Raw genomic sequence first — 25,476 nt, 5'->3', positions numbered from 1 at the left:
CGCTAATTGCCTCTTCTGAGGGTTTGACATAAATGGCCTAAGCGTATCCATGCAATGAATAAAGACTATCAATTTTTACTCTAAAAAGCATAATAATTATGCACTATTGGCAGAAAATACGCAGCAGTGACTGTTCCGCTTTACAAGTATGTACTGAACAACCTGCAATTTTTTTGTGCGCCGTTCTTAATTTACACACAGCACCAAAATAAATATTCAGACCAACATTTTGTGTGAAGAGGGCCAGCCCTAATTATTGCTGTGTTGGGAATAAATGTCTCTTATTTTACTGAGTGTCAAATACAACGTAATAAAATTGTGCTCAATTTTTCACACTTGATTTAATAATAAAACTTGGGCAGCCCCGAAAATGGCAGATTCAACCCATGAGGGCAGCACGTGGGCCAGCCCGAAACGAACTGGCCTCCGCAAAGCCCATGCCGGTACAATTCAATTATTGGAGGGATTGATCGACTTAGCAATTGAAATCTTGATCTATAGGGCGGCACTGCCTGCACAAACATATGAACCATTAATGATTCTGGTATGCCGCCCACATTCGGCTATTTGGGCTGAATGCGGGCAGCCCTTTTTGGGCTGCCCACACGGATAAAGATTGGGACCGATCGCGGCAAAATTGGGCAGCCCACGCGGTGCTCGTCTGGGCATGTGTTGCAAATCTCTTATGAGGCCCGTATGGGCTGCTCCCACGAGCCCTAAGCGGGCCCCTACGTCATTGCCCACTTTGTGCTACTTGGGTGCTGCTCAAAAATTGTGGTTTCGAAGATGTCCTCTGTTCGAAGATGTTTCTGTACTGACTTGCATCGCCCATCGCTCGCGCCCAGTCTGTGCTTTCGTTTTTTTAGGAGGGGGAGTAATGCCACCTGGTGTCCCAGATGTTTTTAGGTGACACCTGGAAGAAAAGGACGCCGAAGTGGTTTCGCATGCTGTGCGCGGAACTTTGCCTGCTGGTTGAGCTTCGTCCCGTCGTCTTAGTCACATCTAGCCCTCTTGTCCGTGACAATATAGTACCTAAATTTCACACTGATTTTATTTTACCGCAGGATTCCTGGATTTCGTCTAAAAAAGCTCCTATCCCAACAACTTCTGTGCTTTTCACAGCGTTTCACCGTACTTTTCGACCGCCCAGGCAAGGGCGGTGGGTTGAAGATTTCAGCCTCTTCGAAACTGTGCCATAAGGTTGCTGTTCCATTTGATTTGACTTGTGAATATATTGAAATTTTATAGGTTTGTAGTGTTCGCTGCCCGATTGTGCACCTTTCAATTTGGCCAATGCCTACTTTAAACGGCGTTCGTTGTACTTCGCAGCTGGGTTCTATTTGAGCCCGTTGTTCTACAATTCTTCTGGCTATTGATTTCAACTCTACTTATATTTCTTGGGCCCCCGCAGGGGGCACCTGTTAAAGCAGGTGTTTGTGTGTTTTGTGCGACACCACGGACCCCGAGCACCCACGCTTAGCCGTGCGTGGCATCGTCGTGTCTGGGGAAAAGGGGATCCTGGTGGTTGAGCCGATGCCGAGTGTTTGGACCTTTAAGGCCCCTCGGCGGAGGCAACACACCACTTTGGCCCACGCTTCCCATAGACGGCACCTCCGGGCTGACCCACCCGGGGGAAATCGGCAGTCGCCTTTTCCTGTTCTCCCCTCCATCTTTCACTTTCCTATTTTCTTTCTTAGAACTGTCCTGTCCTCTCTTACCGTCTTCATTTCTTCCTACTTCCAGGCGGCGAGGGTTAACCTTGTGTGGCTAGCTACCCTGAGATTGGGTTATAGTTACTGTGTACAGCTGGCGTGGGCAGGAATTGACAATTTCTGTCCCGTCCCCTCGTTGGGCTCCATGGTGGGTGCCTGGCACTGCAGCCGAACAATACAATTTTTTATGGCATCTAAACTCCTTAACCCCGATCGTCCTCCTTCTAAAAGGGGGCGCACCGAGACCACCATGTTCTTCTCAAAGAACATAAACAACTTTCCTCGTTTCCACGTGGTCCACAGTGACCACGAGGAAATCACTGCACGACTTGTGTCCCCATTTGTTGTTTCCCGAACATTGACTGAGGCCATTGGCCAGGGCTATAAGATAAAGAAACTTGGAAACGGTGACCTGTTACTAGAATTAATGTACAATCATCAGTATCAGAAGCTAAGTGCAGTCGAATCATTTGGAGAAATACCGGTACAGATTAGCCCGCACCGATCACTAAACACTGCCCGAGGAGTCATCTCTGATGATGACCTTAGGTATGTGAGTGAACAAGAACTTCTTGAAGGCCTGAAGGAACAAAATGTCACAGATGTTTACCGGATAAAGATCAGACGAGATAACAAAGAGATAGAAACAAAGCACATTGTACTCACCTTTGCTGCAAGCACTCTCCCAGAATCTGTCGAAGTAGGCTACACAAAGATAAAACTGAGGCCCTACATCCCTAACCCACGCCGTTGCTTCAAATGTCAGAAATATGGCCATGGCTCTCAGAGTTGCCGTGGCCAACTCACATGTGCAAAGTGTGCCTCGCACGAACACCCTACAGACAACTGCGAAGAACAGCTGCTTCTCTGCTCAAACTGTGAAGGTAACCACCCAGCTTATTCACGCTCATGCCCATACTGGAAAAAAGAAAAAGAAATAATTACACTGAAAGTCACCGCAACCATATCTTACGGAGAGGCACGAAAGCGGCTTTCTCTTCCTCAAAAGCCACACTACTCCGTTGTGACGCAGCAGGGCGCGGCATCACAGCGGTCGTCGGCGCCTGCCCAGGAAGCACACAGTTCTTCTAGGGCAGCGCCACCTGCGCCCTCGGTGGAGTCAGCTAGCGCTACTCCACCACCACCCGCAAAGCTGGCTGCGCGGACCCCCAGGTTAGCCGGCCCAAAGGCCTCGACCCATGAGTCGAGGACTAAAACTGACAATCCTGTGCTTTCTGCACAGTCGTCCACCACATCTGAAGATGCGATGGACACAACTTCTTCACCCCAGCTGCCTAGGCGGCAAAGCTCACTGGAGCGAAAAAGAAAGGGAAAAGTCCCAATAACAGGTCCCAAGGACCTACAAACCTAAATTTAAACTTGTCCCTTAAATAACTTTTAATTATGGCGCTCCTCATTTATTGGAACTGCCGAGGACTCTTTAAAAATTTAGATGATATATATGAAATTCTTGCGGACTATCAACCAAACATACTTTGTCTGCAAGAAACCCATTTAAAACCAGCAGACTCAAATTTCCTTAAGCAATATAATGTATTCAGGAACGACAGGCAAGGCAGCTCTCACTCCTCTGGTGGCGTTGCCATTGTAACACAAAAATCAATCCCCTCTCGAAACATCTCACTCAACACAGACTTAGAGGCAGTGGCAATCAGAAGCTTAGTTTATGGCAAAATAACAACCGTATGTTCCCTGTATATTGCTCCAACTTATAAGCTAAGTAGCGAAAGTTTTGAAAAATTGATTGATCAACTTCCGGAACCTTGGTTGCTGGTCGGAGACTTTAATGCTCACCACCCATTATGGGGATGTACAAGAACGGACTCCCGAGGCGTTCTAATCGAAAAATTCTTATTGTCCTCGGGATCATGCTTACTAAACACGAAACAGCCAACTTACTACAATATAGCTTATAACTCTTACACATCCATAGATCTAGCCATTGGCTCCTCGATGTTCCTGGCAGCTACAGAGTGGACTGTCAATTACAATCTATACGGAAGTGACCACTTTCCGATCTTAATAAAATATACTGGGAACGGAAATGAAAATGTGTCCAATCCCAGAAAATTCAAAGAAAATGCAGCCAACTGGAAGATGTTCAGGGAACACTCATCATTGTCCAGTTCATCAGTTACTGACTTAGGCGTTGATGAAACTCAACGCTTAATCACGCTGCACATCATAGAGGGAGCAGAAAAATACATTCCACAGACGTCAAGTAAGCCACGAAATAAACGAAGACCCTGGTGGAATGCAGAATGTAAGACTGCTCGTGAAACTCAAAACAGGGCATGGTCGAAACTACGCCGATACCCCACAGCCGAAAACCTAATAGCCTTTAAGCGTGCAAAGGCAAATGGCAGGCGTATTCGACGCATCTCCAAGCGAGAAAGCTGGTCATCATTCCTTTCTTCAGTGAACTCCTATTCTGACGCACACAAAGTTCACAACAGGATAAGAGCACTTACAGTCCCAACGCCCCTTGTCAGCACCAGTGGTGACTCTCTTGAACATCAAGCAGACACACAAGGGCAACACTTTGAATACATATTCAGCTCAGCACACTATACAGATTCCTTTTTGCGGCACAAGGCAAGAGAGGAGAGGAAGCACATACATGATAAAAGGCCATCCTCAGGAGGATACAATAGCCCATTCACCATGCAGGAGCTGAAGATTGCAATAGACACATGTGGTAACACAGCACCAGGTCCTGACAGGATCACATATGGAATGCTCAGGCATCTGCATGTGAACACTGTTGAAACCCTACTCTAGCTGTATAATAAAGTATGGGCCACAGGACGCTTTCCTAAAGCATGGAAGGAAGCGATCATCATCCCAATATTAAAACCTGGAAAAGAACCCACACTTGCTGCTAGTTATCGGCCTATCGCACTAACCAGCTGTCTATGCAAGCTTTTTGAGAAAATGGTAAATCGTCGCCTTCTCCATTTCCTTGAATACAATGGTCTTCTTTATCAAAACCAAGCTGGTTTTAGAGCTGGGCGATCAACAGCTGATCAGCTCATTGCCTTTGAGTCTTATGCAAGGGATGCTTTCGTACATAAACAACATTGTTTATCTGTCTTTTTCGATCTTGAAAAAGCATATGATACCACTTGGCGCTATGGTATCATCCGCGACCTCTTCTCTCTTGGCATCACAGGAAACATGTTGAATGCAATTCGAAGTTACTTGTCTGAACGGACCTTCAAAGTTCGTGTTGGCAATGCATATTCAAAGCAGTACATTCAAGAAAATGGTGTCCCTCAAGGTGGTGTTCTCAGTTGCACACTTTTTGTAGTCAAAATGAACTCTTTAAAAAGTGTGCTGCCAAAAACTATTTCTTGTTCTGTATATGTTGATGACGTCCAGATAAGCTTCAAATCTTGCAACTTGGCCATCTGTGAACGACAAATTCAGCTAGGTGTAAACAAATTGTCCAGGTGGGCTGATGACAATGGGTTTAAATTTAACTCTGGAAAGAGTGTTTGTGTACTTTTCTCTAAGCAGCGTGGCATCAGGCCTGACCCCAACATTACACTGAATGGCCAGAGCCTTGCCTTTAAAAAAGAACATAAATTTCTTGGCGTAGTTGTTGACGAAAAACTTTCCTTCATTCCCCACATAAAACAGTTGCGACTGAAGTGTCTCAAAGCGAGGAATTTGCTTAAAATTCTCTCTCACCGGTCATGGGGCACAGACCGCGACTGCCTTCTGAACCTTCTGAATAGTGTAGTTCTATCACGCATTGACTATTGCTCGATGGTTTATGGGTCAGCATCATCCTCTGCGCTAAAATTGCTCGATCCCGTGCACCACCTCGGCCTTCGCCTCGCTACGGGCGCTTTCCGAACTAGCCCAATTGCTAGCCTCTATGTCGAGGCGAACCGATGGTCACTGCAACGAAGGAGACAATTTACTTCTCTAACTTATGCTATGAAGGTACTATGCCAACTGGACCATCATGTCGTCGGCTCCTGCTTGACAAAACTGGCACAGCACTTTTCTCAAAAAAACCATCTCTAACACCACCATATCCAATCAGAGTTGCCACGCACATTGAATATCTGAATGTTTCGGTTACTAGTCTTCATACAACTTCCATAAAAGACCTAATTGCTCCTTGGGAAATGCACGGTGTTAATTGCGACCTGTCGTTTCTTGAAGTGGGCAAACATGCATCCCCTATTGCCATACAGCAGCACTTCATGTCACTTCAGGAGAAGTACACTTGTGATGAATATTACACTGATGCTTCGAAGTCTGCTCAAGTCTCCTGTGTAGCACATGGACCACAGTTTTCACAGTCAAAAACCCTGAACAGACATACAGTATATTTACCGCTGAATGCCATGGTATCCTTTTAGCTGTGAGACACATTATAGAAAATAAAATACAGACGTCGATCATCTACACAGACTCCCTCAGTGTTTTAAAGTCCCTATCCTTTTGGAAATGGCAAAATAAGAACCCAGTACTGAACTCTCTTTATAACACCCTTATGTTTGCCCATGAACAAGAAATTAAAATTACACTGTGTTGGGTGCCAGGCCACCGCTGTATACCTGGTAATGAGGCAGCTGATAGGCTAGCGGCTTCAGCTGCCCTTCGAAATGACACAGACATTGATAAGATAACTTATCATGACCTCAAGCCACACATAAAAAGCATAATTCGACAACAATGGCAAGAGGAATGGGACGCAGCATCAGAAAATAAACTACACACAATAAAGGCAAAAATAGGCAGGTACACCACAGAAAAACAAGACAGATTTAAAGAAGTAGCCCTGGGCAGGCTGAGAATTGGCCATACATACATAACCCATACATATCTTTTAACCAACTCTCCTGCACCACACTGCTCGAGATGTGGTGATCGACTCACTGTCATACATGTTTTAATCATATGTGCACAACTGGAACCAGAAAGAAGACGTCCTTTTCCCTCCTTGTTCACTCATCAAATACCTCCACACCCATCCATTTTTATTGGCGACAACCCAATGTTTCCTTTAAAACAGGTGCTTAAATTTTTATCAAAAGTAGGCTTTTTACATGAAATTTCTTATCGACGTGGGTCTCAGCCCGCTCCTCCTTGAGAGGACGGATGAGATCTTTTAATACATCTACTTATACATTGCGCATCCATTATATATCACAAATGAATTTTAGGCCCTATACACCATTGTTTTTAGCGATATTACAGAGCGAATACATTTTTAGGCCCTATACACCAGTTTTTTATCCCTTCATGAAAATCACAACTATTCCATCATATAAACTTGAGTGCACCATTAACCTTGAGTTTGGCGCTCTTTGGCCTGAGTCGCCCTTGCGCCATTAAAATCCATCATCATCATATTTCTTGGGCTCTGAAAACGGATTGTTGTGGGCGTAAGTTTTGCTACTGGGTTCATGAAAATGGCCTTCATTGCCACAGTCCTCGGGATATTATCTTCCTTGGAGGGCAACGTTCAGTTATCACCTCTTGATCGCTCCTTTTTGACTACTGGAATCACCCTGCTATTATTCATGATTTACTATCCAAATCTTACCAAAAGGCTTGCCAGAGGCCGTTTGTAAATTATAGCAAATACGAATCTGCCCTTCGGACTTGCCCATAGTCTTTGACCCCTTCTGACGCTCAGTCACGTGCGGCGTCGGCGATGCAGTGGTTTCGCGAGGTCATTGAACCTGTTGTATTTTCTGTTGTCTCATGTGGTCCACTGTAAAATTCCTCCTCGTAGAATCTTGAATTTTCTTGTGTTTAGTGAGCCGGAAAGTTGCGTCGAAGGGTTTACTCCATAATAAGCCCACCTTTAATAAGTTCTTTCAAGTTTCGTGCTGTCATTTTTAAAACACACTGTGGTGCCTGACAAGATAAAGCATAAAGCTGAGTTGCATTCCTTCTTATGCAATGCTACGCGATGGCATGCACTTTTTTATTTCCTGCACCGTGCTAAATATCGGCAGCTGGCAGTCTGCTCTTGATCTGTAATGCCGAGCCCTAGCGAAGCAGCTAGGGCTCGGTCTCACTTCGCCGTACCTATCTAAAGAGCGATTTGATCCAAGTGACGACGACAAAGACATGCTAGAGACGAGCTATATTGGCCACGGTCTCGCCACTTCGCCGTACCTATCTAAAAAGCGATTTGAAACAAGTGATGACGACAGCGACGTGCTAGAGACGAGCTATATTGGCCACGGTCTCGCCACTTCGCCGTACCTATCTAAAGAGCGTTTTGATCCAAGTGACGACGACAACGACGTGCGAGAGACGAGCTATATTGGCCACGGTCTCACCACTTCGCCGTACCTATCTAAAGAGCAATTTGATCCAAATGACGACGACAACGACGTGCTAGAGACGAGCTATATTGGCAACGGTCTCACTTCGCCGTACCTATCTAAAGAGCGATTTGATCCAAGTGACGACGACGACATGCTAGAGACGAGCTATATTGGCCACGGTCTCGCCACTTCGCCGTACCTATCTAAAAAGCGATTTGATCCAAATGATGACGACAACGACGTGCTAGAGACGAGCTATATTGGCCACGGTCTCGCCACTTCGCCGTACCTAACGAAAGAGTCATTTGATACAAGTGACGACGACAACGACGTGCGAGAGACAAGCTATATTGGCCACGGTCTCGACACTTCGCCGTACCTATCTAAAGAGCGATTTGATCCAAGTGACGACAACAATGACATGCTAGAGACGAGCTATATTGGCCACGGTCTCGTCACTTCGCCGTACCTATCTAAAAAGCAATTTTATCCGAATGACGACGACAACGACGTGCTAGAGACGAGCTATATTGGCCACGGTCTCACTTCGCCGTACCTATCTAAAGAGCGATTTGATCCAAGTGACGACAACAATGACATGCTAGAGACGAGCTATATTGGCCACGGTCTCGTCACTTCGCCGTACCTATCTAAAGAGCGATTTGATCCAAGTGACGACGACAACGACGTGCTAGAGGCGAGCTATATTGGCCACGGTCTCGCCACTTCGCCGTACCTATCTAAAGAGCGATTTGATCCAAGTGACGACGACAACGAAGTGCTAGAGACGAGCTATATTGGCCCCGGTCTCGCCACTTCGCCGTACCTATCTAAAGAGCGATTTGATCCTAATGACGACGACAACGACGTGCTAGAGACGAGCTATATTGGCCACGGTCTCACTTCGCCGTACCTATCTAAAAAGCGATTTGATCCGAGCGATGACAACAACGACGTGCGAGAGACGAGCTATATTGGCCACGGTCTCGCAACTTCGCCGTACCTATCTAAAGAGCGATTTGATCGAAATGACGACGACAACGACGTGCTAGAGACGAGCTATATTGGCCACGGTCTCGCCACTTCGCCGTACCTAACGAAAGAGCGATTTGATCCAAGTGACGACGACAACGACGTGCGAGAGACGAGCTATATTGGCCACAGTCACGACACTTCGCCATACGTATCTAAAAAGCGATTTGATGCAAGTGATGACGACAACGACGTGCTAGAGACGAGCTATATTGGCCACGGTCTCGCCACTTCGCCGTACCAAACGAAAGAGCCATTTGATCCAAGTGACGAAGACAATGACGTGCGAGAGAGGAGCTATATTGGCCACGGTCTCGCCACTTCGCCGTACCTATCTAAAGAGCGATTTGATCCAAGTGACGACGACAACGACATGCTAAAGACGAGCTATATTGGCCACGGTCTCGCCACTTCGCCGTACCTATCGAAAGAGCGATTTGATCCAAGTGACGATGACGACGTGCGAGAGACGAGCTATATTGGCCACGGTCTCGCCACTGCGCCTTGCCTATCTGAAGAACGGTTTGATCCGAGTGACGACGACAACGACGTGCGAGAGACGAGCTATATTGGCCACGGTCTCGACACTTCGCCGTACCTATCTAAAGAGCGATTTCATCCAAGTGACGACAACAACGACGTCCGAGAGACGAGCTATATTGGCCACAGTCTCGCCACTTCGCCGTACCTATCTAAAAAGCGATTTGATCTGAGTGACGACGACAACGACGTGCTAGAGATGAGCTGGATTTGCCAAGGTCTCGCCACTTCGCCGTACCTATCTAAAGAGCGATTTGATCCGAGTGATGACAACAACAACGTGCGAGATACGAGCTATATTAGCCACGGTCTCGACACTTCGCCGTACCTATCTAAAGAGCGATTTGATCCAAGTTACGACGACAACGACGTGCTAGAGACGAGCTATATTGGCCACGGTCTCGCCACTTCGCCGTACCTATCTAAAGAGCGATTTGATCCAAATGACGACGACAACGACGTGCTAGAGACGAGCTATATTGGCCACGGTCTCAACACTTCGCCTTACCTATCTAAAGAGCGATTTGATCCAAGAGATGACGACAACGATGTACTAGAGATGAGCTATATTGGCCACGGTCTCGCCACTTCGCCGTACCTATCTAAAGAGCGATTTGATCCAAGTGACGACGACAACGACATGCTAAAGACGAGCTTATTGGCCACGGTCTCGCCACTTTGCCGAACCTATCTAAAAAGCGATTTAATCCAAGTGACGACGACAAAGACGTGCGAGAGACGAGCTATATTGGCCATGGTCTCGCCATTCCACCGTACCTATCTAAAGAGCGATTTGATCCAAGAGACGACGACAACGACGTGCTAGAGATGAGCTATATTGGCCACGGTCTCGCCACTTCGCCGTATCTATCTTAAGACCGATTTGATCCAAGTGACGACGACAACGGCATGCTAAAGACGAGCTATATTGGCCACGGTCTCGCCACTTTGTCGTACCTATCTAAAAAGCGATTTGATTCAAGTGACGACGACAACGACGTGCTAGAGATGAGCTATATTGGCCACGGTCTCGCCACTTCGCTGTACCTAACGAAGGAGCGATTTGATCCATGTGACGACGACAATGATGTGCGAGAGACGAGCTATATTGGCCACGGTCTCGCCACTTCGCCGTACCTATCTAAAGAGCGATTTGATCCAAGTGACGACGACAACGACCTGCTAGAGATGAGCTAGATTGGCCACAGTCTCGCCACTTCGCCGTACCTATCTAAAGAGTGATTTGATCCAAGTGACGACGACAACGACGTGCTAGAGACGAGCTACATTGGCTACGGTCTCGCCACTTCGCCGTACCAATCTAAAGAGCGATTTGATCCAAGTGACGACGACAACGACGTGCTAGAGACGAGCTATATTGGCCATGGTCTCGCCACTTCGCCGTACCTATCTAAAGAGCGATTTGATCCAAGTGACGACGACAGCGACGTGCTAGAGACGAGCTATATTGGCCACGGTCTCGCCACTTCGCTGTACCTATCTAAAGAGCGATTTTATCCGAGTGACGACAACAACGACGTGTGAAAGACGAGCTACATATGCCACGGTCTCGCCACTGCACCGTGCCTATCTGAAGAGCGGTTTGATCCGAGTGACGACGACAACTACGTGCGAGAAACTAGTTACACTGACCACGGTCTTGCCACTTCGCTGTACCTCGTCGTATATTTTGTTATCACTGCCATAAAGAAGGGCGCTTGCAAAATACCTGCCCTAATCCGGCAGCTGTGGCCGACATGAATGAACCAATAGCGCTTTGTGCCCTATGCAAATCGGCGGACCATGACATGCGCTCCCACGCTTGTCCAAAGAAGAAGCGAACGAGGCCGCCGCGCAAGCCGCCTGGAAAAGCAGATATTCCTACAAGTAATCGCTTCGCTGCTCTTACATGTGATGAAACCGATTTCCCTGCACTTCCTTTACTTGACCCACCTGCTCATCATACGTCTTCTCAGCATGGTTCATACGCACAAGTGGCCCACCCTCGTGGATCAAATGGTACACCAAAATGGCCAGTGCACCAATCACATGCTGATGCCGCAGATGAAGACGCTGTTTTAGACAATGCCATTGCTGACGCTCGCCAACGTCTAGACGAACTCACCCAGCTTCGAGAACAGCGTCGCTCTCACCCCTCTCGATGAAGTATAATTCCTCGTGATAAGATTTCAGATGAATCACCTCCAATAAGCATCAAACCACAATCACGTGCAGACAACACGTTAACCCCGAATACCCCGACAGTGGATAAAATATTAGCCCTTATGGAGCAGGTGACCTCCCTCATCGTAGAAGCTCTTCGGCCTCGCAATGGATAATGCACTGTCTCTGGTGGTGCAGTGGAATTGTCGAGGCTTTGCGAATAAGGCTTCTGAAGTGAACATCCGTCTTCGCGACAAAAAGCTAAACGCGTGGGCCTTCTTACTTCAAGAGCATAACTCACTTCCTCGCCTTTCAGGATTCTGCGCTTACCATTCACCTTCCATTCCTGATCGCCGTTGTATCACCTCTTCCCTCAGCCCAGGTAAATCTGCCGTTTATATTCACACTTCAGTGCCCCCCACCGATTGACTTTTCACGGTGGTGTAACACACGCCGAGAGGTGGTAACACTCCTAGTTAAGCCTGTACGCACGCCACTTATACTAGTTTTCTTTTATGGCCGTCCTGGTTCCGCATCTCCTAATCTTGGATGGGTTCGTTTTCTGCGTTCTACCTACTCGGGTATTCTATTCTAGTCGGTGGAGACCTCAACAGCGCACATAAATCGTGGGGTTACCCATCGGATTCTCCCAGGGGTGCACACATCGAGGGAAGCTTTTCAGATAATTCTTTTCATCTTTTAAACCACCCGCATACATCTACCTGTCCACGAGGTGGGCCTTATTCACCTGATTTGACTTGGTGGTTAGGCCCTGGTAGCCCTCGTTGGGCTGTTGAACCAGTTACCTGGGGTAGTGATCACAGTCCTATCTTTATCTCTCTCACTCCTTCGCGGATACGTAAAATACGCCGTAGCGTACGAATAACATCATGGGACTCTGTACGCGCAGACAATCGCTTATCTGATTTCACCCCATCATCAGCATTGTCTACTCTCTCTGCTGTTGCATCCCACACGATTACCACCACTGTAAATGAAGACGAGCCAAACCCGGACATCCACCTCCTGAATCTTTGGGCTCTGCGTCGCCAGGCAGATCATTATGCTGCTCGTAACCCCGATGACCCATCGGCTATCCCCGCTCTTCACCGGGCTACCGCGCGTGCGAGGCGGTATGAAAAGCACCTAGGAAGGCAACGTTGGACTTCATGGTGTGAGCGCCTGTCCTCCAAGCAGAGTAATCGACAACTTTGGAGAGTGTTTCATGCCATGGAGCGCTCTTCTCAAGTTTCTGATTGCACAGAGAGCATTCGCCTTGTGATAAATGTAGATGAGGACACATTTGCAAAACAGGTGGCCAGACAGTTTTTTCCCCACTATGATTCCACCTCAAATTCTCCACCTTGCTTACCGGTTACCGAACCCCCCGATGCGATTACTTCTGACCTAACCATGGCAGAGCTGCTGGCCTCCATTGAACGCCTCATATCTAACTCTGCTACCGGGCACGACGGCATACCTAACTCCTTATTCCGCAACTTGGGAGAGACTGCTTTGCAGGCCCTGCTTGATGCATTCAATGACGTGTGGCATTCTGGTGTCATGCCGGACGAGTGGAAGCATTCTATTGTTGTCCCAATATCGAAGTCAGGTCATCCTCCAGTATCTCTCTCGGCCCTTCATCCATTTTCCCTGACGCCAACAATCTGCAAGCTTTACGAAAACATTCTCGCCACTCGCTTATCGTGGTGGTTGGAATCCCATGATTGTTATCCAGAATCCCAAATTGGCTTCCGCCCGCAAATAGGAACGGAGGACGGTCTTGCTACTTTGGCTGCTGACGTGCTTCACCACTCTCCGCACAGTCATCTTGTTAGAATTGTGATCGCTACAGATCCCAGACAACCATATCAGATCCAGGAGATGACCATAAAATGCACCCCTCAAAATATTTAATATTGAGAGGATCTCCACAAATACCCACAATTGGTCCAGTGGATATTCCAGAGATGTCCCTATTGCCTCACAGTGGACGTCCACATGGACATTCATTATGATGTCTAGAGGACATTGCCAAATCAGTCTCTGGACATTGCATGGACATTGCCAAGATGTACAAGCATGCACTTTCAACGGAGCTAGGGATAGCTGTTGAGCAAAACACATAGCATGAATTATAGTTTTATTCACAAAAGGACTGCAAGCTTTCAAACACCTTCCCCTCTTCATGGGTTTCAGTTTGCCTCCGTGCTTGTGCCTCCTGGAAAATATGAAAGATGAAGTGAACAATAAAGTGGGGCATTAAGAAATTTACAGGTAACAGAAAATAAATAGTCACAAAAAAAGGCCGCATGCACAAAACAAACTTGTCTGAAGGCTGGAAACAGAACTTACAGCTATATAACAGCGAAAAAAAAATGGATGTAAAACCTTTACATGAGACAAAAATAAGCCTATTAACATGCCCGTACTTAAATGAATGTAAAAAATTCACAACCTGTTGTCTCTGTAACAGGGATAGTTACCAATTTGTGTTCACTTCTTTTTCAATTAAGGTTGGAAGTTGTTTTAGAGTGTAAGCTGCACTATTTAGGCTGCAACTTCAGATTTCACCTCGCTGGGACTGAATGACTTCAACCTAATTAAGCATAGGTGTCCACTAAAAACTGAGACCATACTGTGCCTTCCTTTCCCCAAAAACCAACTAACAAAAATTTTAAAAATAGCGGAATGAAAAGGTGGTGTTAAGGCACTCTCGCATCTACTGTTAATGAGAAGCTTGAGCACCCCCCTGATTCAAACCGTGTACAGCCTTGGTAAACCATGCAAAATCATGCTTGAGCTTCCGCTCATTTAAATTTGTTCAAGCCATGCTTAAACAGGCATCTAACTGGTATGTACACACACAGTTTTGTACAAAATAGTGGCTAAATTTTCATACCTTGTTTTGTAAGCCTTTCCTTTTGCTGTTTAAGACGGCATGGAGCATGTTGGAGCCATTTCTTTATAACTGCTTGCACATCATCCATTGTTGCAACATACCGCATGTTTGACCTTGCAGCCACTGAAACAAATACAGCAGTATAGTAGCTGTGGATCATTATTAAAATACCAAACAGAAGGGAAAATTGTTGTCAGCCGCTGCAATTGCTATTTAATAACTTAAGCACCTGAGTACTGAGCGGCAGCCAGTGGAAACAAAGGAACAGGAATAGGAAAACAAGGACAAGTAGAGCGTAATGACAGCAAGAAAGGAAAAGAAAGTTTCATACACTCTTCATAATATCCAGAAAAATATACAGTGTGAACAAGCTAGCACCGCACGAATGGCAAGACAAAAATCTTATTCTCGTAAGTGAGCTAATAAAAGCCAGTCTCGCTTTTCTAAAAAAAAACTTGAACAAACAACGGCAAAGCAGCAACCCATTTTGCGATGAAGGCATGCAAAAAGTGATGTTCGCAGCAAGTGCTGTTGACCTGGGCGTGTTTAGGAGGCTTCTGCAGTCGCGCGGCAAATCTGCAAAGCAGCTATGCTTTGACAGCTTTTTAAGCAGGGAGGTCGCGGCTTTCTGAGTAATGTTCTCTTCTAGTATCCACTCCGGCAAAATGCACTTTATGTCAATATCAGCAGTGTCACTCGCACATTTGCTAGGCGTTGGACGCGCGCAAAATGGCTCGCCGCTTAAAGAAAAAGCTAGAGGTTCCGATGACGCTGGTGATCCTTGCGCGGCGGGAATAAACTCTGGGTCAAACATGGCAGAGGTGGGCTCCGGGCTGTCATTGCGGGCTAGCTCTCCAACTACCATTTCTGGTTTATGCACTTCTGCACACTCGTCGGGTTCACCAAGAGCAGAAAACGTGGCACGAGTATTCCTCGCAGCTGCGCGTGCTGCCCATGTCTTCGCTCTTGCTTTAGGCATAGCAGAAAAAGTCGTGCTCTTAGGTGATGCTGAAACGTACGTACCTTTGAAGAGATGTACTTCACGAACAAGGCAATGCACAGGGCGATTAAGAACTTGAAATGACTGCTGCTGTCAACTACGTCAGCGAAGATGTGGCCATGTGACGCGCGTGCGACGATATGCGGCTGCCAGCAACTCGGAGAGCGGTTGAGGCGATGTGAGCTTGTGTCAGCCATGCAACATATGCATGCCAGGCACAATGACACTTCCGGCTTCCGGGGATCGCTTCCGGTTGTACAGGAATGTACTGGTAGGGTGCATAACTATTACACCAAGCGCGAGCTGCAATACTCGGAAGCAGACGTTCCCAAAATACGACGACGCCACTCGCGACTGCTGAGTGTATTGCAATAGGCATGTACTACGGCATGAGTCATCTGTGGACAAACGTCCGCGTTGCACTTAAATTGACCGCGTCTTCTCGCTCGCAGGGACAACACGTGCATTATGTTATTGTGTTGCGGTGGCTGCGCAGCGGAGGCAGGGAAGGGAAAGAGACGAACGCCGCGGACGCCATGAAAGAAAAAAAAAGGCGTGCTACTCCGCGATAATTTTGTGGTAGAGTTGCCAAAGATCTCATGAAAGTGACAGTGCGTCACCCAATAAACGCATTATTCATGTTCATAACAAATGTATCATACAACAAGTCTGCAGGCAAGGCATTTAATATTTTTCGCTCGCCACAAAGAATGCACTATTTCTTGATCGCGAATGTAGGCAGGCAGCGAGTCTCTCCAACGTCCTCCTCAACCTCTCCGGCACGAGCAACGAGCTGCCCACGTTTTTATCATGCACTACGGCATGAGTCATCTGCGGACCGTCGCGGGGGCCGTCGCGGGGAAGGGGGGGGGGTCGACAGGGTCTTGAAATTGAAAAAAAAGATGAAATTGAGGGGCTTTACTTTAAGACTCTGCCTACCTTTCTGCTTACCTCTATCCGGTCCGCACAATGAGCTACCCCCACGTTTTTCTCCGGTAGCGCCCGGAGACAATGAACCACATCAAATCGGGCACGTGCTCACGCACAGTACGCTACGCAAACACGACCCAACACCACGGCGCGAAAAATAAACTGCATTAAAATGCAATTAAATTACTGGATATTTCGATTATTTAATTTCTTACGGCAATTTAAATTTCGCACCTTGTGACATTTTTGCAATAGCATATATTCATGTAGTCGCCAATTTGAATATGTTAGTCAAATCTACATGATATTTACCAGCAGAATTCGGTAGCTAAAGAAAAAAAAAGTTTAGTAGGCTGGCACGGTAACATTCACGTTTGGCTAGTGCGCGCTGCCTGAAGTTGCGGCGAACTGCTAGAAACACGTACAATCTAGATGTGTCAGCAAAACAGATGTTTCATTAATCCGAATCAAAATTTAAAGTAAAAATCTGCTGAACTATGCATGTCCACTGAAAGTCACATTATAACATCGAAGTTGTGTACACTGTGTGATATCTTCACGACCACGCAAAAATAATGTCATGAGGATATCCACTAAAAGATGATCTTTTAATAATGGACGCATGGACATCTCATGGGAGTACAAAAATGACGTTTGATATTGAAACCTTTTGTGAAGATCCTATGGATATTGCTGGTTGTGTGGGATATAACAAAGGCATATGATAACATCCTTCACTCAGCCATTCTTGCCTCCCTACAAACTCTTGGTCTTCCTCACAGGTTTCTCCTCGCCATTCACGCCTTTCTAACAAATAGAACATCCAGTGTGCGTGTCCATGGAAAGCCCTTTGGTCACTTCCTTTCAAACAGAGGAGTGCCCCAGGGCTCCGTTCTCGCCCCTACATTATTTAATGTGGCCTTCATTCCACTTGTTCGAGCCCTAGAGGCCATCCCTTCTATACGCGTACTTGCGTATGCCGATGATATAACCTTATGGTGCTGTCACCCAGATACGTCTGTCCATCAGGCGACCCTCCAGCATGCGCTGGATGTATTGACATTTCGCCTCCTTCCTTTGGGCCTAACTCTTTCGCATACAAAATCCTGTTTCATTCGCATTGGAAATAAAGCTGGCTTACGGTAAGCTCCCACTAAATTTTATGATAGATAATACCCCAATTCCTCAGGTACAAACCGTTCGCATTCTTGGTCTTCTTCATTCCTCTGGGACTGGCACCCCGTGGCTGACAGCCATCCGTAAGACCGCTCACGCTACTCTAGGTCTCATTCGTCGCATAGCTATGCGCTCTGGCGGCGCGCGTGCTCACACGGCCCGCCAACTTGTTCGCTCTGTCCTCCAGCCACGTATAATCTACCAGGCATAGTTTCAATGTCTCACCCGCAGACAGTGGGACTCCCTTGAGGCCATCAATCGTGAGGCTATGCGTGCAATAACATATCTTCCCCGCCTAACACCCATACCAGTACTTCAGGAGTATGCCCAGCTAAATACGCCCACTGAATTCGTTGATCAGCGGATGGCAAACAGAGCTCGCAAACAGTCCTTACAACTACATCATTTAAAGACACTACCTCCATGGTCGTACTGCCAGCTCACGGACAATCGCCCCACTGCTTCCCCGTCGGTATCATCCGCACATCTGCCTGAAGGGTGCATATTATATACCGATGCATCACATACTGCAGAGCGAGGGGTTACTTCTGTGTATAGTCCCTCTCATCTGCATCTCAACACTCACGTGGCATATACCGCGGATACGTGCACCCCTCTGGCACTGGAACTTCAAGCAATTTACAATGCCATACATTCCCTTCCACCAGTTCCTACATTCAATGCAGTTCATCTTTACACAGACTCTATCACTGCCCTTAAACAGATAAAGGCCGTTCGACGCACATTCCAACCCAGCAAACACCAATCCATCTATGAGACGGCTATAAACTGTCTTGCCAAGACAAGCAAGATGCCTGATAGATGTCTCAGTAGACCTCTGAGATGGCTACTAAACGTATATAATATGTCTCGACAGGATATGCAAGACATTGCCAGATGTCTTGATATTTCTTGTAGTGATCTTGTGGCTCAGCTAATGCACCCACTTTTTTAGGCTACAAGACGTCTTGCAAGATATCTCCTAGAAATCTGGAAGACAACATATTAAACATAAGTCAGTCTAGCAGATAGCTATAAGGCATCTTGCCCAATATAAACAAGTCACCTTATAGACATCTGAAGTGGCACCCAAGACAGCTGATAGACATTTAAAAGATGCTTTGACAAGATATGATAGACGTTTTTATACATCTTGGTACATCTTGTAGCTGCCTTCTAGCTCAGCTAATGCACCCACTTTTTTAAGCTGCAAGACGTCTTGCAAGTCATCATCTAGAAGTCATTAAAATAGATTCTGAATGTCTAAAATGAGCTCTAGAATCTTCTGCAATGCTCTAAATTATTTATTCCCTGCTATTTCGCGCAAAACTGTCTGAAATGCTTATGTATTTGCAGAGGTTTTCAACACCACTGCCAGACATAAAATATAGTCTCATCAGATGCTACAACTAAAGCTGCATTGCCGTCACACACCCACAGTGCTCTTTCACACATTCAGTTATGATGCAAGCTAAACTGATGTACAATTGTAAAGCATTAATTCTCACGCACTACAACTGTTGTCTAGTAATGAGAACTGTACGTTTTTTATTACAAAGCGTGCCACATTTCACTGTTAATGGCCATCAGGTGCTCTTTGGAAAGTTTGGTAGTAACTGCACCCAATGCTAGAAAATGACATGAGTACACTACAGAACTCTTCAATTTCCTCAGCATTATACATTGCAAATAGGCAACTTAAACAATCTCACGCATGTTAAAAGCGAGGAAAGCCACAAGCAACAGTATGCAAATGAAAAAATGTGGTTCTCTGAAGCCTAATATTGTACCAAGGAAGAAAACACCAGAAAGAGCCAACTCATGAACACATGACATGTAAAGAATGATGCACATTGTCAATCATTCTCAGAGACATTAAAACTGCGAACAGTAAGTGAGATCTGTACACATTCTTTGTTTCGAAACATGCCACACTGCACGGTGGACAGCCATGGTTGGGTACTCTTTGGGAGATTCGGCAATAACTGCAAAAGGTGCTAGGAAACAAAATGTGTAAATCATATATTTGATTTTTTTTTCAACAATGCACTCGGAAGTTAAAAACACAGAAACTAGACACTACAAGTGGTATGAAAATGACAAAATAATAATGCAGTTCTCTCCAAGCTTAAAATGATCTGTTAACAAAAACAATGAAAACATCCATACTCCAAACAAGAACAGGAAATGACTAGAAATAAACAGGGATAGGTATGCAAAAGTGTGCAAAACTGGTTGAGTGGTTGAACGAACTATGTGCATAATGTTTGTACAAAATAAAACAAAACAATAAATTCGAATGAAAAAGCTTCAGTATACAGAAAAAGGTGCTTTCACAAAGGACCATCTTCACCAGTGTTGCATTTCATAATACAATATGTGGATGCATGTCACCAACTGAATGCTGGTCATACATACATCTTGTGGAAACTGCATAAACACTTGAGCATTAGGCACGACATCAAATCCATTAAAAAATCTACACTGCAAAAAAAGAAGCCAAGACTGCTTCACTGCTGCTGTTCCTGTTAGCATGGCTAGAATGCACTGAAAAAAATGCAATGGCTGCATGCCTGTCATAGTTACATTCTACTATCAGAACTAAAAAGCACTAAGGAAAAGGTAGCAGGTAAGGGTCATACATCACTCTACAAGAAACACTAGAAGGCACCATAAGGAAAAGAAAAGGAAGGAGCAAAAGGTTTGCATCCCTGTCATTGTACATACCAACCACTATATTCCATCTCAAAAGCTGTTTGCAGCACTTCAAAAGATAAGGGCACCATGAACCAGCCATGATGACACAAACTGCCCTTACCTCTTGTAGTGCAGCAAGCAGCTTGCGAGTACAGAAGGCACAGCAAAAAAAAAAGAATAAAATTCAGTGTTGCACACGGTACTGCTCTTCACATTCTGCTGGTATAAAAAGAAGGAAGGTAACTGCTGAGATAGTTGGTTTTCAGAAATAAAAAAGGTATTTAGCATAACACAGACACACACAAGAAAGAAGACACCACGTGTAGGAGTACAGAAGGCACAGCAAAAAAAAAGAATAAAATTCAGTGTTGCACATGGTGCTGCTCTTCACATTCTGCTGGTATAAAAAGAAGGAAGGTAACTGCTGAGATAGTTGGTTTACAGAAATAAAAAAGGTATTTAGCATAACACAGACACACACAAGAAAGAAGACACCACGTGTACTTACTACAACTGTTTATTTAGGGGAAAGCAGTCGATGCATAGCTTTCACTGCTGATGTGCACATGTACAAGGCAACAGGAAAACAGCACCAATCTTATCAAAGCAGGTATGAGAAATATCTGTTCAGCCTCAAAGAGAAGCTGAAGTGTCACTGACACAGCTCGAACCTGTTTAATGTATAGATGATATCCTCTGCTCCCTGAAAGCTTGCTCAGCTAAGCCATCACATAAGCTACGAAAGCAAACAGGTCCGCTGTCAGAAGAGACATGGCCAGCATTTCGTAAAGTGCACTACCGTCTATAAAATTCTACTGTCATGTAGAAAAATCTTATTTTGCACAGGCAGGATTCTTCGTCAATAGCCAACTTAGGGAACATGCAAAAGACATTAACAATGAAGGTGAGCGACTTGTCTTGCACCGTAGGGTTTGCACCAATTGTGAAAACTGTGGGTAACGGCTCATGAAACACTAGAAGTCCTTCATACAAAAAAGCAGGTTACAGCTGTGTCAGCAGCAACAGCAAATTGGTTTTTCTTATGAGACTGAAGAAAAAGTTCTCATGCATAGTTTGACAAAATTGGTGCTGTTTCCATGTTGCCTTGTACCCGTGCGCATCACCTGAGTAGGCTATGTATATCGGCTGCTTTCCGCTGAACAGTTGTAAGTGCTGACGGTGTCCTCTGTCTTGTGTGTGACTGTGTTATGCTAAATAGCCTGTTATTATGCATGGAGAAAAGGCATTGAAAAAAAAAAACCAAACAAGGTCTGAATACCACTGCCAACATTCTGGCATGAAGGCATTGTAAAATGAGGGAGCTGGCATGGGTTGTGCATCTGTTATTCTGTACAACCCCTAGAGGGCAGAGAAAATTAAGAAAAAGAACTGCCGGGGCTATCAGATCCACTGCAGTCAGTTACAAATTAAGAATGAAGGGGCGAATATCCCTCAAAGGAGGCTTTTCTGCCAATCAGATCGTTCTCAACACTGATACCACTCCAGCCTTTGTCCATAGCTAACTAGGCTGGGCAGCTTTTTCTTTATCGGTACTGAACACCAGCTGCACTGCCTCTTTTTTGTCGCCTACTGCCATGAAAGGGAGAATTCCTTTGTGGCTCAATTGATTGGGAGGCTCCTCTCTGTCAATTGTTGGAGGCCTACCTTTGCAAAATTACAAAGCTTCAAACTTGAGTTGTAAATGAGCACAGAAGGTGCCTTGATCCCAGCTGCTTGCTATTGTGGCACTGTTCATGGTGGCTGTGTAGCGCCTTTAGATGTGGACTTGATATTTGTCACAAGGCAAACACCAACCACTCTTTTGTGACGTCGGCAAAACTAAGTTTCATTGGTGTTGAAGGCTTTCCATGTCACACCTGCCAGGATTAAAATCAAAAGCACGATTTAGATATATGAGCTCCCAAACAGAAGGAAAAAGACCCACTGTTGGAAGTTTTTGGCACAGTCAAACCATACCTGTGTATTCAGTCAGTAGCCCGTGACTGCCTAGTGAGATGTCAGTCCTGTGGCCCTCATCGCTAAGTTGTGTTTGCAGCACAGACAGGAAAAGGATAGTTGCTAGGCAGCCGTGGAGGTGGTGGCAACCTGCCAGGTGTTCCAATGCTTTAAAGATTTCTTGTGAAGTTTAATAAAGCAAATCACTGACTACAAAACACTGGCACAAATTCCACTACAGGATAAGAATTTAACCTCAAAATATGTCACATAAGGTTGAGAGTACTGAGTACACAATAGAAATACGTTTAACCAAGACACGCACTAGCAGCACAAAATAGTGCTGAGTATAATATATGTATATTAATAACTCCTTGATGACTTCGTAGGCTAAAACATTTCCTTGTCTTCACCAACAGACAAACCTGAAGAGAACCACCATTTTCCTGATTTATACATTCCTTTTTTTTATTGAGAGTCACTTTCTATGCTGGGTAAGGTTTCTACCTCTGAGTTTGCCAAGTGTTTCATTCCACATATGTAGAGAAGTAAATCTATGTATCATGTATCTATGTATGGATGCATTACCTATGTATGTATCTACCCAGACAACCATATCAGATCCAGGAGATGTCCACAAAATGTACCCCTCAAAATATTTAATATTCAGAGGATCTCTATAAATACCCACAATTGGTCCAGTGGACATTCCAGAGATGTCCCTATTGCCTCACAGTGGACGTCCACATGGACTTTATTATGATGTCTAGAGGACGTTGCTAAATCAGTCTCTGGACATTGCATGGACATTGCCAAGATGTACAAGCATGCACTTTTAGCAGAGCTAGGGATAGCTGTTGAGCAAAACACATAGCGTGAATTATAGTTTTATTCACAAAAAGACTGCAAGCTTTCAAACACCTTCCCCTCTCCATGGGTTTCAGTTTGCGTCCGTGCTTGTGCCTCCTGGAAAATATAAAAGATGAAGTGAACAATAAAGTGAGGCATTAAGAAATTGACAGGTAACAGCAAATAGACAAAAAAAAGCCGCATGCACAAAACAAACTTGGCTGAAAGCTGGCAGCAGAACTTACAGCTATACAACAGTAAAAAAAAATGGATGTAAAACCTTTATGTGCGAAGAAAATAAGCCTATTAACATGCCCGTAGTTCCACCGGGCCCGTAGTTAAAGGAATGTAAAAAATTCACAATCTGTTGTCTCTGTGACAAAGATAGTTAACAATTTGTGTTCACTTCTTTTTCAGTTAAGGTTGGAAGTTGTTTTCGAGTGTAAGCTGTACTATTCAGGCTGCAACTTCAGATTTCACCTCGCTGGGACTGAATGACTTCAACCTAATTAAGCATAGGTGTCCACTAAAAAGGGAGACATATTTTGTCTTCCTTTCCCCCAAAACCAACTAAAAAAAATAGCGGAATGAAAAGGTGGTGTTAAGGCACTCTCGCATCTACTTTTAATGAGAAGCTTGAGCAACCCCTAATTCAAACCGTGTACAGCCTTGGTAAACCATGCAAAATCATGCTTGAGCTTTCGCTCATTTAAATTTGTTCAAGCCATGCTTAAACAGGCATCTAACTGGTATGTACACACACAGTTTTGTACAAAATAGTGGCTAAATTTTCATACCTTGTTTTGCAAGCCTTTCCTGTTGCTGTTTAACGGCATGGAGCATGTTAGAGCCATTTCTTTCTGCTTGCCCATCATCCACTGTTGCAACATTCCGCATGTTTGACCTTGCAGCCACTGAAACAAATACAGCAGTATAGTAGCTGTGGTTCATTATTAAAATACTAAAAAGAAGGAAAAATTGTTGCCAGCCAATTAAGCACCTGAGTACTGAGCTGCAGCCAGTGTAAATAAAGGAACCGGGAGAGGAAACACGGACAAGTAGAGCGTAATGACAGCAAGAAAGGAAAAGAGTTTTATACACTTTTCATAATATCCAGAAAAATATACAGTGTGAACAAGCTGGCACTTCACGCATGGCAAGACAACAATCTTATTCTCTGAGGTGATCTAATAAGAGCCAGCCTAGCTTTTCACAAAAAAAAACGAACAAAAAATGGCAAAGCAGCAACCCTTTCTGCGATGAAGGCATGCAAAAAGTGATGTTAAAAAAATAATATAGCAGGGAGGTCGCGGCCTTCTGCATAATGTTCTCTTCTAGTATTCACTCCCGCAAAATGCACTTTATATCAATATCAGCAATGTCGCTCGCACATTTGCTAGGCGACGCGCACAAAATGGCCCGCCGCTTAAAGAAAAAGCTAGAGGTTCCGATGACGCAGGTGACCCTTGCGCTGCGGGAATAAACTCTGGGTCAAACATGACAGAGGTGGGCCCCGGGCTGTCATTGCGGGCTAGCTTTACAACTACCATTTCTGGTTTATGCACTTCTGCACACTCGTCGGGTTCACCAAGAGCAGAAAACGTGGCACGAGTATTCCTCGCAGCTGCGCGTGCTGCCCATGTCTTCGCTCTTGCTTTAGGCATAGCAGAAAAAGTCATGCTCTTAGGTGATGCTGAAACGTACGTACCTTTGAAGAAACGTACGTACTCCACGAACAAGGCAATGCACAGGGCGATTAACAACTTGAAATGACTGCTGCTGTCAACTTCGTCAGTGAAGATGTGGCCATGTGACGCGCGTGCGACGATATGCGGCTGCCAGCACCTCGGAGAGCGGTTGAGGCGATGTGAGCTTGTGTCAGCTATGCAACATATGCATGCCAGGCACAATGAAACTTCCGGCTTCCGGGGATCGCTTCCGGTTGTACAGGAATGTACTGGTAGGGTGCAGAACTATTACACCAAGCGCGAGCTGCAATACTCGGAAGCGCCAAGATTAGCAGAGGTTCCCAAAATACTACAATGCCACTCGACCGCTGAGTGTATTGAAATAGGCATGTACTACGGCATGAGTCATTTGTGGACACACGTCCGCGTTGCACTTAAATTGACCGCGTCTTCTCGCTCGCAAGGACAACACGTGCATTGTGCGATTGTGTTGTGGTGGCTGCACCAA

General features: G+C 45.4%; 1 long non-coding RNA gene across 1 annotated transcript; it reads right to left on the bottom strand.

The window, feature by feature from the left end:
* Positions 1-23,040: 23,040 nt before the first annotated feature.
* Positions 23,041-25,476, bottom strand: LOC146172095 (uncharacterized). The gene is made up of 3 exons (XR_014702465.1): positions 24,989-25,476; positions 24,078-24,194; positions 23,041-23,397 (listed from the first exon to the last, which is right to left on the bottom strand). It is a non-coding gene; the product is annotated as an uncharacterized LOC146172095 (long non-coding RNA).

This window comes from Amblyomma maculatum, unplaced genomic scaffold (genome assembly GCF_055883805.1).
Source record: "Amblyomma maculatum isolate TAMU_Amacu unplaced genomic scaffold, ASM5588380v1 scaffold_13, whole genome shotgun sequence".
Lineage (NCBI taxonomy): Eukaryota > Metazoa > Arthropoda > Arachnida > Ixodida > Ixodidae > Amblyomma > Amblyomma maculatum.
The sequence above is the reverse complement of the archived record's forward strand: the minus strand, read 5'-3'. Positions and strand labels throughout refer to the sequence as shown.